The 17,691-nt window shown below is 44.6% G+C and overlaps 1 long non-coding RNA gene across 1 annotated transcript; it reads right to left on the bottom strand.

Annotated features, from left to right (window-relative positions):
- Positions 1-2,368: 2,368 nt before the first annotated feature.
- On the bottom strand, positions 2,369-17,392 carry LOC137220950 (uncharacterized). The gene is made up of 4 exons (XR_010941854.1): positions 17,325-17,392; positions 7,214-7,324; positions 3,765-3,916; positions 2,369-2,637 (listed from the first exon to the last, which is right to left on the bottom strand). It is a non-coding gene; the product is annotated as an uncharacterized lncRNA (long non-coding RNA).
- Between the last annotated feature and the right edge of the window lie 299 nt (positions 17,393-17,691).

The following is a 17,691-nucleotide window of genomic DNA, read 5'->3' as shown; positions in this document are numbered from 1 at the left end:
TGATCGGGAGACGTGTTCAAATATGTCTCAGTTTTCGTCCCCTGGTACTCGGGTGCAACATTCCAGACACTTTACTAACACTCTCCCCACTTGGAGAGTCAGTCCCTTTAACCTCCTGTTTGGCCCAGTTTGCAATTTCTGCGGAAGATGAACAGGAATAGGGAGAACCAATGAGAGACTAGCTGGAGGTGTCTGGACGGGCAAATTTAACTCTCATTTCCCACCAGGAAGAGGAATTAACCAAAGACTCAGCGTGCCGAGCCGGAACCAGATTAGGGCCTGAAGCCATCCTGCGGTGTTGCGGCCAGGTCACAAGAAAGCGAGTTAAGAAAGGAGCTCAGGGGCACTGTAATTCACAAACCTGCAGAGTTATAAATGACAGCTATCGTCCAAAAATATACTGAAGTAAGGCTGCCAAGAGGACTTGAAAGCGGGGCAGAATTGCAGGAAACCGATTTCAGGAGGTAGACTGGAATTGCATTGAAAGCATAGGAAAAGAGGCAGAACGTCCACAATGATGCACTTGGGGAAAAAGGGCGTATGCGTTTTTTCCTGAATATGTTCAGGAAAAAACGCATACGCCCTTTTTGGCCAACCAAGCAAACTTGCAAAGGAAATCTGCACTACAATGAAGTCTCACTTCCCCCCGGTCAAAAGGGCCATCTGAAAAAAGTGTAAAATCCAGAAAGGCAGGACAGGCCATGGAGAAATGGGAGCCTTGTTATGCTGATGGGCGGGATGTAAATTGCCAACAGACACTCGGGAGAAGTGTATGCTGTTTCCTGAAACATCTAAAAAACAAAGCAACAGAGCCTAGGGCACTTCCACTTATGGTCCTATAGCTTAGGGAAATTAAAATCAAAAAGACACAGCCACCCCAAAGTTTGGGACGCCTCTGTTTACAAGAACCTCGTTTACCGTACAAGTTCAATATCACAGAAAGTGAAAAATGGATAAAGAACTTGTGGTACTTACGTACAATGCAGTATCACTCAGCAATGAAATCTATGTCATCAGGCCCGTAGCAGCATAATGAGTGGATTCAGGTACGATGATTCTAACTGAAATAAGTCACACAGAAAAAGAAACATCATAAGATATCACTAATACACGGAATGTAAACTTGGCTACACAGGAACTGAATTCCAAAACAGAACAGGGTCTCAAATTTAGAAAACCAACTTATGCTTGCTTAAGGGGAAAGGTGAGTTGGGGTGCTGCATAAAACCAGAGATTGAAATGAGCACAGATAAATTTCCTTAAGCCAAATATGGAATAGACAAGAGCTACTCCTTGCTCAACGAAATGGACTCAACACCCCATATTAAACGCCTAAGAATGTACCTGACTAGTAAGTATCTTAAAACCTATGGATTGCTATGTCTCCGAAAGAGAATCAAGCATGTGTACAGGGGCATAAACACAGCAGTGATAGGATTGGAGAGATTCGGTGAGCAAATAAAGACCCTTTGAACTCATATTGCATGGTACCCATTCCACGGGTCTCAACTCTCCAGGTTTAAGGAATTCTTCCTTCAGCTAAAACATGCATGTGGAACCCAGAGTATGATCAACCGTGTGAACGGGAGACGTGTTCAAATATGTCTCAGTTTTCGTACCCTGGTACTCGGGTGCAACATTCCAGATGCTTTACTAACACTCTCCCCACTTGGAGAGTCAGCGCCTTTAACCTCCTGTTTGGCCCAGTTTGCAATTTCTGCGGAAGATGAACAGGAATAGGGAGAACCCATGAGAGACTAGCTGGAGGTGTCTGGACGGGCAAATTTAACTCTCATTTCCCACCAGGAAGAGGAAATAACCAAAGGCTCAGCGTGCCGTGCCTGCACCAGATTAGGGACTGAAGCCATCCTGCGGTGTTGCGGCCAGCTCACAAGAAAGCGAGTTGAAGAAAGGAGCTCAGGGGCACTGTAATTCACAAACCTGCAGAGTTATAAATGACAGCTATCGTCCAAAAATATACTGAAGTAAGGCTGCCAAGAGGACTTGAAAGCGGGGCAGAATTGCAGGAAACCGATTTCAGGAGGTAGACTGGAATTGCATTGAAAGCATAGGAAAAGAGGCAGAACGTCCACAATGATGCACTTGGCCAAAAAGGGCGTATGCGTTTTTTCCTGAATATGTTCAGGAAAAAACGCATATGCCATCTTTGGCCAACGAAGCAAACTTGCAAAGGAAATCTGCACTACAATGAAGTCTCACATCCCCCCGGTCAAAAGGGCCATCTGAAAAAAGTGTAAAATCCAGAAAGGCAGGACAGGCCATGGAGAACTGGGAGCCTTGTTATGCTGATGGGCGGGATGTAAATTGCCAACAGCCACTGTGGAGAAGTGTATGGTGTTTCCTGAAACATCTAAAACACAAAGCAACAGAGCCTAGGGCACCTCCACTTATGGTCCTATAGCTTAGGGAAATTAAAATCAAAAAGACACAGCCACCCCAAAATTTGGTACGGCTCTTTTTACAGGAATCTCTTCTGTGGCACAAGTTAAATATCCCAGAGAGCAAATAATGGATAAAGAAGTTGCGGTACTCATGTACAACAGAATACCACTCAGCAATGAAATCTATGTCACCAGGCCCGTACCAGCATAATGAGTGGATTGAGGCACGATGATTCTAAGTGAAATAAGTCACACAGAAAAAGAAACATCATAAGGTATCACTAATACACGGAATGTGAATTTGGCTACACATGAACTGAATTACAAAACAGAACAGGGTCTCAAGTTTAGAAAACCAACTTATGCCTGCTTAAGGGGGAAGGTGAGTTGGGGTGCTGCATAAAAGCAGAGTTTGAAATTAGCACAGATACCATTCCATAAGCCAAATATGGAATAGACAAGACCTACCCCTTGCTCAACGAAATGGATTCAACAATGAGGTATCACCTCACACCTGGTAGAATAGGCATCATAGAAAATCTACAAACAAAAAATGCTGGAAAGTGTGTGGAGAAAAGGAACCCTCTTCCACTATTGTTGGGAATATAAATTGATACAGTCATTATGGAGAACAATATGGAATTTCTTAAGAAACTAACAATAGAATTACCATATGATACAGCAATCCCAGTACTGGACATATACCCAGACAAAACCATAAATCAAAAAGAGTCATTCACCGCAATGTTCATTGCATCACTATTTACAATATCGAGGTAATGGAAGCAACCTAAATGCCCACAGACAGACGAATGCATAAAGCTGTGGTACATATATAAAATGGAATATTACTAAGCCATGAAAAGGAATGAAATTGGGTCATTTGTAGAGACGTCGATGGATCTAGAGACTGTCATACAGAGTGAAGTAAGTCAGAAAGAGAAAAACAAATCTTGTATATTCATGCATATATGTGGAACCTAGAAAAACTGTACAGATTAACCATTTTGCAAGGCATAAATAGAGCAACAGATGTAGACAACAAACGTATGGACAACAAGGGGGGAAAGCTGTTGGGGGGGTGGTGGTGGGAGGAGTTGAGAGACTGGGATTGGCATGTATACATTTATATGTATAAAATAGATAACCAATAAGAACCTGCTGTATAAAAATATAAAATAAAATTCAAAATTAAAAAGAAATAAAATTTAAAAAATAAAACAGAAAAAACAACTATTCCCTGCACATACATGTATTTATATGAATAAATTATTTCCATGCTTATATCTGTAAATACAAAAAAGAGGAATAAAATCTACCTTGAACCAAAAACGAAAAAGAGAAAAAAAACACAGAACCCACCAGTTCCACAGAGGAAAACCGTATCAGGGCACTTGCTCCAGTTGTAAACAATTCTGAAGTTGGTCAGTGGTGGGGAATCGTCTCCCATTCAGCCAGCAGCCCCCACGCAACAAGCGTCCTCATTGCAAAGCTGGGGCACCGTGCCGAGGCATCTGTGAGTAAACGTGAGCTGAGCCCCAGGCCAGTTGCTGCTGAACTATTCCCACCCGTCCCAGGTAAAACACCTGAATATATACAAGGACTTGAAAGCCTAGAGGAAGGGCCATAGAGCCACACGAGTGACAGCATGCCGGCCGACTTGGTGCCTGCAGGCCAGCCAGGATGGTCCTGGCCCTGGGTGCTCTTCTGGAAGATTTCCATTTCCCTGCCTGAGATACCCGTCCTGTCCCTGCCCCCACTGCTTTTTTCCTTCCTCACCTCTGCCCAGGGAGAAATTCCAGCAGCAGGTATGGGTGACACATCCTCTTCTTTAGCAGGTGGCAGCCTGGCAACTGCTGCAGAAAGTCCAGCAGAGCCCCACTCACACTGGGCCACCCACAAAGCCGTGGCCTCTCACTCCCTCCCACCAGCCCAGCCCCGAGACTGCTGACAGGGCAGAGAAAATGGTGTCAGGCATGGCTGCAGGGGCTCTTGCTGCCTGGAGTGGTATTTATATTGATCTCAACCCAGGCACACCTGGGGAGGGCTGGCCGGCACTGGTAAGGCTGCCCAGGTCAGCCAATCATCACCCCTCAGGGGCTCACAGTTGCAGAAAATGGAACTTGCTGAACCGGCCAGGTCCAAGGAACAGGTGTGGGCTCCTGAGAGTCAGGATAGACAAGGGGCTGCAGCTTTGGCTTGTTTTCTAATCATTTTATCTGGCCCATGAGTGGGAGACAACTTCAAGAAAACCCTCTCCTAATGAGAGGAACCCAGGAGTCAGGGAGAGGAGGGGTAGGTGGTGGTTGGAGACAGAGGCCTGGTGCCCCGGGTGCAGTGGAAGTCTCTGGAAGACCAGGTGGAGGGAGGCCTCACGGAGTGATGCCCAGGGTCACAGACCTGTCGCAGCTGCTGTTTGTTAGTTCAAGTCCTGCTCTGAGGTGCTCTGTGTCAGCTCTGAGCGACAGGTGAGCTGGAGGTGCTCTGCAATGAGGGCTATGTGCACAGTTCCTGTGTGCCCAGCCCTGCCACGGTACCTGCAAGGGTAGCTCTGTATCCTGGGAGGGGCCTGACCACGAGAGCCCCGTGGGCTGGGGTGGGGGTGGGGTACCTGCCCAGGTGAGCTCCATATTCTGGGATTGGTCTGACCACGAGAGCCCCATGGGCTGCTGGGGACCTGGTAAAGGATGTCAGGACAGTCAGTGAAGCCACCGAGGATATACCTCCAGTTGCTCCTAATTCCTACACCCTGCTGGTCATTCTACCAACCACCAGGACATGGTATTCTGTATTAGTCTTCAATGATGCCTTCTTTTGTATTCCATTAGTCCCAGAGTCACAAGAAATTTTGGCTTGTGAGTGGCAGGACTCAACATACAACTAAAACAATACTTCCGGGCCGTCTGGCCCCAAGGGTGCAAAAATTCCCACACCATCTTTGGGGAAAGCTTAGCTAAAGACCTAAAAGTTCTACCTCTGGAAAAGGAAACCCTCCTTCAATATGCAGACGACATTCTGATCGCCAGCCCTACTAAGGAGGCCTCTGAACTACCAAGCCAATAAAGGATAGAAGTTGTCCAAGAAAAAGCTCAAATATCACAGACTGTGGTGACCTGCCTGGGCTTCATTCTCACAGAAGGTCGGAGAAGCCCATCCCAGGAAAGGGAAGAAACCATTTGCAGCCTTACCCCTTTCTAAAACTAGAAGACAGCTTAGGGGTTCCTGGGGAGGCCAGGGTTTGCTGCTTCTGGATCCCTAACTACAGTCTACTAGCTGGGCCTCTATATGAAACACTGAAAGGAAAAGATGATGATCCTTTTGAATAGAATCCAGAAGTGGTCTTTCAAGAATGGAAAGAGCAGTCAATTCAGACCCTTGCCCTGGAACTCCCTAATTTAGCTAAACCCTTTGACCTTTACATTCCCGGTGAAAGGTGAATCGCCATTGGAGAATTAGTGCAAAAACTGGGACCACTTGAAATGGAACAATGCAAGAATGCCATCCAGGTAGGATAAACTACAGTCACCAAGGGGCTTGGCCCACTGCCACATCTGGCCAAGATACTGGCGGTATCTAAAAACCTGGAAATCAGCAGCCCAAAAGGCCACCTCCCTCCTAAGGGAAAAGGACCCCACGTGGTGATCCTAACCACCAACCATGCCCTGAAGTTTCAGGGTTCGCTCCGTGGGCACACCGACCTCGAGTGAGGAGGCCCTCCAACTCCAACATCCAGAGAGATAACCAGGGGCAACAGGGCACCATGACGCCTCATGTGAACATCACTTGACCTGGAGTTTCTCTCATAAAACAACAAGAGTGTGTCCCAAAAGAGTAGACTACCGCTTGCAGGACTTACTGCACCCAGAGGGGAGCTAATAATCTTGGCGGGGGAACCGTATACCACACTGTCACCATAGAAAAGCCTACAGACCCCGTGATGATGGTGGCCAATAAGACCGGCTGGACTCCTGTTTACTTCAAAAGGCTGTTGACTCAGTGGCCATCATGGTCCTTGATCACCACTGACCCTGGACTGTCTGGGAGTTGAGCGGGCAGGGCTCTGACACCTGGTGCTGTTTGTACGTTAATTCAGGGGCCTAATTGAAGAAAGCACAGACTACTGGTCAGAGCATCTAGGCTGGCAGAAACGGTCAGCCTAAGGTGGCCGAACAAATGTGGGGCGGGGTGAAACCGGCCCCCACAGCGTCTCTGCACATCTCTTTCCTGGACCCTTAAAGGTCATTAGAATCTATAACACTTCCAATGCTGGTGCTCAGGTGGACGAGCAGGGAGGCAGGGGGCCTGGGGACAATCAACGTCACCGGGAGGCTGCTGGGGAGAAGCTCTGACCCTCGCCCCCGGGTATTAGGGCTCCCAACTCAGCACTCAGCAGTTACAGAAGAAGGGTCTGCACCCTCAGCACTCCAAGAATGAGGAACGGGACAAAAAGCAGAGGAGGGGTTTGTCCCCAGCAAAGCCCATTAAAAATCCCTGGGAGATAAAAATAGAATCTGGGCAATAAAGTCAAGTCTAACCTTTTTTATCCTTTGTGCTTTGTCTAATTTCACGTGCTCCTAGGGTCCCGCATGCAGAGGTTCCACACCCGGCACTTCAGACCAGATTTCCTAGTGCAGAATGGCTGGGTCGACACCTCAGCTCCTGGGGCCCAGTGCAGACTCCACAATATAGAGCCTGAGCTACAGCCAACCCGGCCCTCGAGAGCTCCGCCCCCTCCCTCCCTCCCACTGACTCTGACAGGATCTCTACACAGCAGCCCAGCCCACAGCCCACGGGGTAGTGCATGCTCTCACCTCTCCATTCTCTGATCAAAATATAAAGTTTCCTTTGCTTGTGAACCAAACTCAGTCTCGATCTGTTGGCCCCAATGACACTGGGCAGGGGGACACTTGTTGGGGTCCACTCTGGAGGATCAGTAACAGAAATTGAGACTATTGTAACCTCAATGAACAGATGTGTGAGCCAAACTGTAGTTAACATAGAACAGTGTATAAGGCTCGGGTAAAATAAGATGTTTTTAACACTTCCATTTGATATTTCCATCACTTTTTATAAGCAAGTTCAGTGAAAAGGTTTGTCTTATTTGTCAGGTCCATATTAGAGAAACGAAGTGATTTCTTTCCAAGGATGTACATCTAATAATCTTGGTTAAAGCTTCAATCTTGTTTTCAATGCTTTTCCATTGAAAATGATACCTCTCTTTCAGCTCCCCCATTTCTGAGAAGTATAAAATCTTATAATTTATTATTACCAAAGGGGAAAGGTGGGAGGAGGGATAAATTAACAGTTTGGAATTAACACATACACACTGCTATGTATAAAATAGGTCATCAACAAGGAACTACTGTATAGCACAGGGAACTACACTCAACATTTTGCAATAACCTATAAGGGGAAATAATCTGAAAAAGAATAGATATTTTTATTGACATCATCTATCAATGACAGTTAAAGTGTAACCTAAGGGAAGCTGGTGGTGAGTGCTTCTGACCCTGAAGACTTCAATCATCTAAAGTTTGGACTCTGCCTACTTCCCAAGGCCCTTAATGAACATATGTGTAGCCGTAGCTTAAAAAATTCCCCAGTTTGGGTTTCGGGGAGACACTGATTTTGAAAAAGCCCTGGTGTTCTCCTTACATGAATGGGACTCTTTCTACTGCTAAAACATGTCTGTCACACCCAGAGGATGGTATACCGTCTGATCGGGAAGAGTTTGGAAAAGGCATCTCATCTCCTCATCTCCTGGTGCTCGGGTTCACCCCTCCAGCGTCTTTACTAACAGTCTCCCCACTTGGAGATGTCAGCACTGTCAACATCCTGTTGCGTACAGTTTGGAATTTGTCCAGAGGATGAAGCGGAAGGATGAGGAACAATGAGAGACAAGTCCTAGGTGTTCAGACAGGCACATGTCACTCTAATTTCCAATCAGGAAGACGAATTGACCAAAGGCTAGGGTTGCCCATGGAAACAGTATAGGGCTTGAGGAAATCCCGCTGCTTTGTGGCCAGTTCCCATAAACACAAGTTGAACAATGGAACTCAGGGGCAGTAAAATTCACAAAACTGCAGAGTTGAAAATATCCATCACTGAAAAATGTCTTGAGGAAAGTCAGAGAAAAGGACTTGTAAGCAAGGGAGAATGGCAGGAAAGGGATTTGAGGAGGTAGAAAGGACTCGCCATTAAGCACAAGAAAAGGAGCTGAACATTGCCAACATTGCAGTTGGCCAAAAAGGGTGTATGCGTTTTTTTCTGTATATATTCAAGAAAAGGGCATACACTTTTTTAGCCAACCAAACAGGTGGGCACTGGAAGTCAATACTACAAAAGATATCACTTCGCATCAGTCAGAAGAGCCATCCTCATAAAGCGTAAACAACAGAAATGCAGGACAGGGCAAGGAGAAGAGGGAGCCCTGTGAGACTTATAGTGGAAATGTATATTGCCAACGGCCATTCTGGAGAAGTGTATTGTGTTTACTAAAGCATCTAAAAAATGAGCTACAGAGCATAGGGCACTTGCACTCATGGGCATATATCTTGGGAAAAACAAAAATCGAGAGGACACAGGCACCCCAATGTTTACCCCCTCTCTGTTTAAAAGATCCTCGACTAGGATATAACTTAAATGTCTCTGGAGGGAAAAAATGGATAGAGATGTGGTACTTAGGTAGAGTGGAATATTATTCAGCCTGGAAATCAATGAAATATGGCCAGTTGTAACAACTCCGGAGGAGTTACGTATGATCATTCTAAGTGACAGAATTCAAAAAGAAAAAGACACATATCATAAGATATCACTTAAAGGTGGAATCCAAAATGGCTACACATGAAATAAATTACAAAACAAAAACATAGTCAAATATGTAGAAAACACGCATAAGGCTGCTAAACGGGAAAGGTGGGAAGGGGTGAGGCATCATCCAGGAGGTTGAAATTAGCAAAGATACCATTCCAAATACCAAACTGATAATCAACAAGGCCTACACGGTAGCTAAAAGAACTGCACTCAGCACACTCAAGTCACCGGAAAAGAATATATACGACTGGTAAGAATCTGAAAAAGAATTTATTGATGTCTCTCTGTACGTGAATCAAGTGGATGTACAGCAGCAAGAAACAGAGCTTTGAAAATCAGCTGTAACCAATATAGTAATAAATTGAAAAAAATAAACGACAGAGAGACAGAGAAAACCTCTTACAACTTTTCCTCAGGGCCGGTGATGCAACATGGATTGAACACATCTAGACCCACAGCAGGATGAGACATAAGGCTGGAAACTGTTTGCGCTAAGAGAAATGTGAGGTTGGGTGAGGAAATGCACACCCTTTAAAGTAATACTACCTGGTACCCATTCAATGGGTCCCAAATCTGCAGGTTCAAGGGATCTTCCTATAGCTAAAACATGCATGGAAAACCCAGAGGACTGTACACCATGTGATCGGGAGATGTGTCTGAAATGCACCTCATTTATCCTCTCCTGGTGCTCCTGTTCACCATTCCAGCCACGCTACTTAGAATCTCCCCACTTGGAGAATCAGCACATTTAAACTTCTGTTTCACACATTTTGCAAATTGTGAGGAGGATGAACGGGAAGAGGGGGAACCAATGAGAGAATAGTTGTAGGGGTTTGGACGGGCACATATCACTCTAATTTCCCATTAAGAATAAGAATTAAAGAAAGGCTCAGCCTGCCTCGCCGGAGCCAAAATAGGGCCTGAAGCAATCCTGCGGGTTTGAGGCCAGCTCACAAAAGAGCAACTTAAGAAATGGAGCTCAGGGTCACTGCAATTCACAAACCTGCAGAGTTATAAATGAAAACTAACGTCCAAAAATATGTTGAGGTAAGGCAAAGAAGAGGATCTGAATGCAAGACAGAATTGCAAGAAACAGATTTCAAGAGATAGATGGGACTCGTCTTTAACGCACATGAAAAGCGGCAGAATTTCGACAATGATGCAGTTGGCCCAAAAGGGCGTATGCGTTTTTTCCTGATTATATCCAGGACAAAACGCATACGCACTTTATGGGCAACGAAGCAAGCAAGCAATGCAAATGTGCACAACAAAGAAGTCTCATTTCCCACCGGTCAAAAGGGCCATCCTAAAAAATTGTAAAAACCAGAAATGCAGGACAGGCCATGGAGAACAGGGAGCCTTTATACGCTGATGGGCAGTGTGTGAACTGCCAAGAGCCACTCTGGAGAAGTGTATGGTGGTTCCTAAATCATCTAAAAAACAGAGCTACAGAGCATAGGACACTTCCAATCATGGGAGTATATCTAGGGAAGTCTAAAAATCAACAAGACACAAGCACACCACAGTTTAGGGCTACTCTGTTTACAAGAACCTCAACTTCAGTACACCTTAAATATCCCAGGAAAGAGAACAATGGATAAAGAAGATGTGGTACTTATGTACAATGGAATATCTCTTCACCATGAAATCAATGTAATAAGGCTAGTAGAAGGATAAAGAGTGGATTTAGGTCCGATAATACTACTTGAAATAAGTCAAACAGAAAAAGAAACATATCATAAGATATCACTTATAGAGGGAGGGTAAATATGGCTGCACAAGAAATGAATTACAGAACAGAACAGTGTCTCACATTTAGAAAACACACTTATGTCAGCTTAAGGGGAAAGGAGAGGTGGGGTGATGCATAAAACCAGAGTTTGAAATTAGCACAGATACCGTTCAATAAACCAAATAGGTATTAGACAAGATCTACACCTTGCTCAATGAACTGGCCTCAACACACCCTATACACCGCAGAGAAATATATCTGAGTTATAAGAATCTTAAAACCCATGTATTGATATATCTCCATAAGGGAATCAAGTGTGTGCAGAGCGGCACAAACACAGCAGTGAAAATGAGCTAAACCCCATTATAGAAATAAATTTTAAAAACAAAACGCTGAAACAATGAAAGAGAGAAAAATTCTTACAAAATTCGCTCAGGGGCTGTGATGCAACCTGGATTGACCACATATAAACCCACAGCTGGATAAGACATAAGGCTGGACACTTGGGGCTGAGAGGATTGGTGAGCTTTGGTGAGCAACTGCCGAAAGTTTAATGCAATACTTCATGCTACTCATTCCAAGGGTCCCAACACTCCAGGTTGAAGGGAATCTTCCTACAGCTAAACCATGCTTGGGAAACCCAGCGACTGGTATACCATATGATCGGGAAAGGTTTCTAAAACGCACCTCATTTTTCCTCTCCTGGGGCTCCGGATCGACATTCCAGCCACTTTACTAACAACATCCCCACATGGAGAGTCAATGCCTTTAAGTTCTGGTATCGCACAGTCTGCAGTTAGTGCGGAGGATGAATGGGAATAGGGGGAACCAGTGAGAAACTAGCTGTAGCGGTTTCAATGGGCACATGTCACTCTAATTTCACATCAGTAAGAAGAATAAACCGAAGGCACAGCAAGGTGCCCCAGAAGAAGAATAGAGCTTCAAGGAATCCTGTGGTTATGAGGCAAGATCACAAAAATAAGAGCTGAAAAATGGAGCTAAGGGCCACTGCAATTCAAAAACCTGCAGAGTTATAAAGGCCAACTATTTTCAAAAAATATATTGAGGTAAGGCTATGAAGAGGCATTGAAAGCAAGGCAGAATTGCAGGAAACCGATTTCAGGAGGTACACTGGAATTGCATTGAAAACATATGAAGAGAGTCAGAACCTCGACAATGATGCACTTGGCCAAAAAGGGCGTATGTGTTTTCTCCTGAATATAGTCAGGAAAACACGCATACGCCCTTTTTGGCCAACCAAGCAAGCTTGCAAAGGAAATCTGCACTACAATGAAGTCTCACTTCCCCCCGGTCAAAAGGGCCATCTGAAAAAAGTGTAAAATCCAGAAAGGCAGGACAGGCCATGGAGAACTGGGAGCCTTGTTATGCTGATGGGCGGGATGTAAATTGCCAACAGCCGCTCTGTAGAAGTGTATGGTGTTTCCTGAAACATCTAAAAAACAAAGCAACAGAGCCTAGGGCACCTCCACTTATGGTCCTATAGCTTAGGGAAATTAAAATCAAAAAGACACAGCCACCCCAAAGTTTGGGATGGCGCTGTTTACAAGAACCTCGTTTACCGTACAAGTTCAATATCACAGAAAGTGAAACATGGATAAAGAACTTGTGGTACTTACGTACAATGCAGTATCACTCAGCAATGAAATCTATGTCATAAGGCCCGTAGCAGCATAATGAGTGGATTCAGGTACGATGTTTCTAACTGAAATAAGTCACACAGAAAAAGAAACATTATAAGATATCACTAATCCATGGAATGTAAACTTGGCTACACAGGAACTGAATTCCAAAACAGAACAGGGTCTCTAAATTAGAAAAGCAACTTTGCTTGCTTAAGGGGAAAGGTGAGTTGGGGTGCTGCATAAAACCAGAGATTGAAATGAGCACAGATAAAGTTCCTTAAGCCAAATATGGAATAGACAAGAGCTACTCCTTGCTCAATGAAATGGACTCAACAACCATATTAAACGCCTAAGAATGTACCTGACTAGTAAGTATCTTAAAACCTATGGATTGCTATGTCTCCAAAAGAGAATCAAGCGTGTGTACAGAGGCATAAATGCAGCAGTGATAGGATTGGAGAGGTTCGGTGAGCAAATGAAGACCCTTTGAAGTCATATTGCATGCTACCCATTCCACGGGTCTCAACTCTCCAGGTTTAAGGTATTCTTCCTTCAGCTAAAACATGCATGTGGAACCCAGAGTATGATCAACCGTGTGATCGGGAGACGTGTTCAAATATGTCTCAGTTTTCATCCCCTGGTACTTGGGTGCAACATTCCAGACGCTTTACTAACACTCTCCCGACTTGGAGAGTCAGTCCCTTTAACCTCCTGTTTGGCCCAGTTTGCAATTTCTGCGGAAGATGAACAGGAATAGGGAGAACCAATGAGAGACTAGCGGCAGGTGTCTGAACGAGCAAATTTAACTCTCATTTCCCACCAGGAAGAGGAATTAACCAAAGGCACAGCGTGCCGTGCCGGAACCAGATTAGGGCCTGAAGCCATCCTGCGGTGTTGCGGCCAGCTCACAAGAAAGCGAGTTGAAGAAAGGAGCTCAGGGGCACTGTAATTCACAAACCTGCAGAGTTATAAATGACAGCTATCATCCAAAAATATACTGAAGTAAGGCTGCCAAGAGGACTTGAAAGGGGGGCAGAATTGCAGGAAACCGATTTCAGGAGGTAGACTGGAATTGCATTGAAAGCATAGGAAAAGAGGGAGAACGTCCACAATGATGCACTTGGCCAAAAAGGGCGTATGCGTTTTTTCCTGAATATATTCAGGAAAAAACGCATACGCCCTTTTTGGCCAACCAAGCAAACTTGTAAAGGAAATCTGCACTACAATGAAGTCTCACTTCCCCCCGGTCAAAAGGGCCATCTGAGAAAAGTGTAAAATCCAGAAAGGCAGGACAGGCCATGGAGAACTGGGAGCCTTGTTATGCTGATGGGCGGGATGTAAATTGCCAACAGACACTCGGGAGAAGTGTATGATGTTTCCTGAAACATCTAAAAAACAAAGCAATAGAGCCTAGGGCACTTCCACTTATGGTCCTATAGCTTAGGGAAATTAAAATCAAAAAGACACAGCCACCCAAAAGTTTGGGACGCCTCTGTTTACAAGAACCTCGTTTACAGTACATGTTCAACATCGCAGAAAGTGAAAAATGGATAAAGAATTTGTGGTATTTACTTACAAAGCAATATCACTCAGCAATGAAATCTATGTCATCAGGCCCTTAGCAGAACAATGAGTGGATTCAGGTATTATGATTCTAACTGAAATAAGTCACACAGAAAAAGAAACATCATAAGATATCAGTAATACACGGAATGTAAACTTGGCTACACAGGAACTGAATTACAGAACAGAACAGGGTCTCAAATTTAGAAAACCAACTTATGCTTGCTTAAGGGTAAAGGTGAGTTGGGGTGCTGCATAAAACCAGAGATTGAAATGAGCACAGATAAAGTTCCTTAAGCCAAATATGGAATAGACAAGAGCTACTCCTTGCTCAACAAAATGGACTCAACACCGCATATTAAACGCCTAAGAATGTACCTGACTAGTAAGTATCTTAAAACCTATGGATTGCTATGTCTGCAAAAGAGAATCAAGCGTGTGTACAGGGGCATAAACGCAGCAGTGATAGGATTGGAGAGGTTCGGTGAGCAAATGAAGACCCTTTGAAGTCAAATTGCATGGTACCCATTCCACGGGTCTCAACTCTCCAGGTTTAAGGTATTCTTCCTTCAGCTAAAACATGCATGTGGAACCCAGAGTATGATCAACCGTATAATCGGGAGACGTGTTCAAATATGTCTCAGTTTTCGTCCCCTGGTACTCGGGTGCAACATTCCAGACGCTTTACTAACACTCTCCCGACTTGGAGAGTCAGTGCCTTTAACGTCCTGTTTGGCCCAGTTTGCAATTTCTGCGGAAGATGAACAGGAATAGGGAGAACCAATGAGAGACTAGCTGGAGGTGTCTGGACGGGCAAATTTAACTCTCATTTCCCACCAGGAAGAGGAATTAACCAAAGGCTCAGCGTGCCGTGCCGGAACCAGAATAGGGCCTGAAGCCATCCTGCGGTGTTGCGGCCAGCTCACAAGGAAGCGAGTTGAAGAAAGGAGCTCAGGGGCACTGTAATTCACAAACCTGCAGAGTTATAAATGACAGCTATCGTCCAAAAATATACTGAAGTAACGCTGCCAAGAGGACTTGAAAGCGGGGCAGAATTGCAGGAAACCGATTTCAGGAGGTAGACTGGAATTGCATTTCAAGCATAGGAAAAGAGGCAGAACGTCCACAATGATGCACTTGGCCAAAAAGTGCTTATGCAGTTTTTCCTGAATATATTCAGGAAAAAACGCATACGCCCTTTTTGGCCAACCAAGCAAGCTTGCAAAGGAAATCTGCACTACAATGAAGTCTCACTTCCCCCCGGTCACAAGGGCCATCTGAAAAAAGTGTAAAATCCAGAGGGCAGGACAGGCCATGGAGAACTGGGAGCCTTGTTATGCTGATGGGCGGGATGTAAATTGCCAACAGCCACTCAGCAGAAGTGTATGGTGTTTCCTGAAACATCTAAAAAACAAAGCAACAGAGCCTAGGGCACTTCCACTTATGGTCCTATAGCTTAGGGAAATTAAAATCAAAAAGACACAGCCACCCCAAAGTTTGGGACGCCTCTGTTTACAAGAACCTCGTTTACCGTACAAGTTCAATATCACAGAAAGTGAAAAATGGATAAAGAACTTGTGGTACTTACGTACAATGCAGTATCACTCAGCAATGAAATCTATGTCATCAAGCCCGTAGCAGCATAATGAGTGGATTCAGGTACGATGATTCTAACTGAAATAAGTCACACAGAAAAAGAAACAACATAAGATATCACTAATACACAGAATGTAAACTTGGCTACACAGGAACTGAATTCCAAAACAGAACAGGGTCTCAAATTTAGAAAACCAACTTATGCTTGCTTAAGGGGAAAGGTGAGTTGGGGTGCTGCATAAAACCAGAGATTGAAATGAGCTCAGATAACGTTCCTTAAGCCAAATATGGAATAGACAAGAGCTACTCCTTGCTCAACGAAATGGACTCAACACCCCATATTAAACGCCTAAGAATGTACCTGACTAGTAAGTATCTTAAAACCTAGGGATTGTTATGTCTCCGAAAGAGAATCAAGCGTGTGTACAGGGGCATAAACGCAGCAGTGATAGGATTGGAGAGGTTCGGTGAGCAAATGAAGACCCTTTGAATTCATATTGCATGGTACCCATTCCACGGGTCTCAACTCTCCAGGTTTAAGGAATTCTTCCTTCAGCTAAAACATGCATGTGGAACCCAGAGTATCATCAATCGTGTGATCGGGAGACGTGTTCAAATATGTCTCAGTTTTCCTCCCCTGGTACTTGGGTGCAACATTCCAGATGCTTTACTACCACTCTCCCCACTTGGAGAGTCAGTGCCATTAACCTCCTGTTTGGCCCAGTTTGCAATTTCTGCGGAAGATGAACAGGAATAGGGAGAACCCATGAGAGACTAGCTGGTGGTGTCTGGACGGGCAAATTTAACTCTCATTTCCCACCAGGAAGAGGAATTAACAAAAGGCTCAGCTTGCCATGCCCGAACCAGATTAGGGCCAGAAGCCATCCTGCGGTATTGCGGCCAGCCCACAAGAAAGCGAGTTGAAGAAAGGAGCTCAGGGGCACTGTAATTCACAAACCTGCAAGTTATAAATGACAGCTATCGTCCAAAAATATACTGAAGTAAGGCTGCCAAGAGGACTTGAAAGCGGGGCAGAATTGCAGGAAACCGATTTCAGGAGGTAGACTGGAATTGCATTGCAAGAATAGGAAAAGAGGCAGAACGTCCACAATGAGGCACTTGGCCAAAAAGGGCGTATGCATTTTTTCCTGAATATATTCAGGAAAAAACGCATACGCACTTTTTCGCCAACCAAGCAAGCTTGCAAAGGAAATCTGCACTACAATGAAGTCTCACTTCCCCCCGCTCAAAACGGCCATCTGAAAAACGTGTAAAATCCAAAATGGCAGGACAGGCCATGTAGAACTGGGAGCCTTGTTATGCTGATGGGCGGGATGTAACCTGCCAACAGCCTCTTGGAAGAAGTGTATGGTGTTTCCTGAAACATCTAAAAAACAAAGCATCAGAGCCTAGGGCACTTCCATTTATGGTCTTATAGTTTAGGGAAATTAAAATCAAAAAGACACAGCCACCCCAAAGTTTGCGATGGCTCTGTTTACAAGAAACTCGTTTACCGTACAAGTTCAATATCGCAGAAAGTGAAAAATGGATAAAGAAGTTGTGATACTTACGTACAATGCAATATCACTCAGCAATGAAATCTATGTCATCAGGCCCGTAGCAGCATAATGAGTGGATTCAGGTATAATGATTCTAACTGAAATAAGTCACAAAGAAAAAGAAACATCATAAGATATCACTAATACACGGAATGTAAACTTGGCTACACAGGAACTGAATTCCAAAACAGAACAGGGTCTCAAATTTAGAAAACCAACTTATGCATGCTTAAGGGGAAAGGTGAGTTGCGGTGCTGCATAAAACCAGAGATTGAAATGAGCACAGATAAAGTTCCTTAAGCCAAATATGGAATAGACAAGAGCTACTCCTTGCTCAACGAAATGGACTCAACACCCCATATTAAACGCCTAAGAATGTACCT

This window comes from Pseudorca crassidens, chromosome 3 (assembly GCF_039906515.1).
Source record: "Pseudorca crassidens isolate mPseCra1 chromosome 3, mPseCra1.hap1, whole genome shotgun sequence".
NCBI lineage: Eukaryota > Metazoa > Chordata > Mammalia > Artiodactyla > Delphinidae > Pseudorca > Pseudorca crassidens.
Note: the sequence above shows the minus strand (reverse complement) of the source record. Positions and strands in the feature narration are given on the sequence as shown.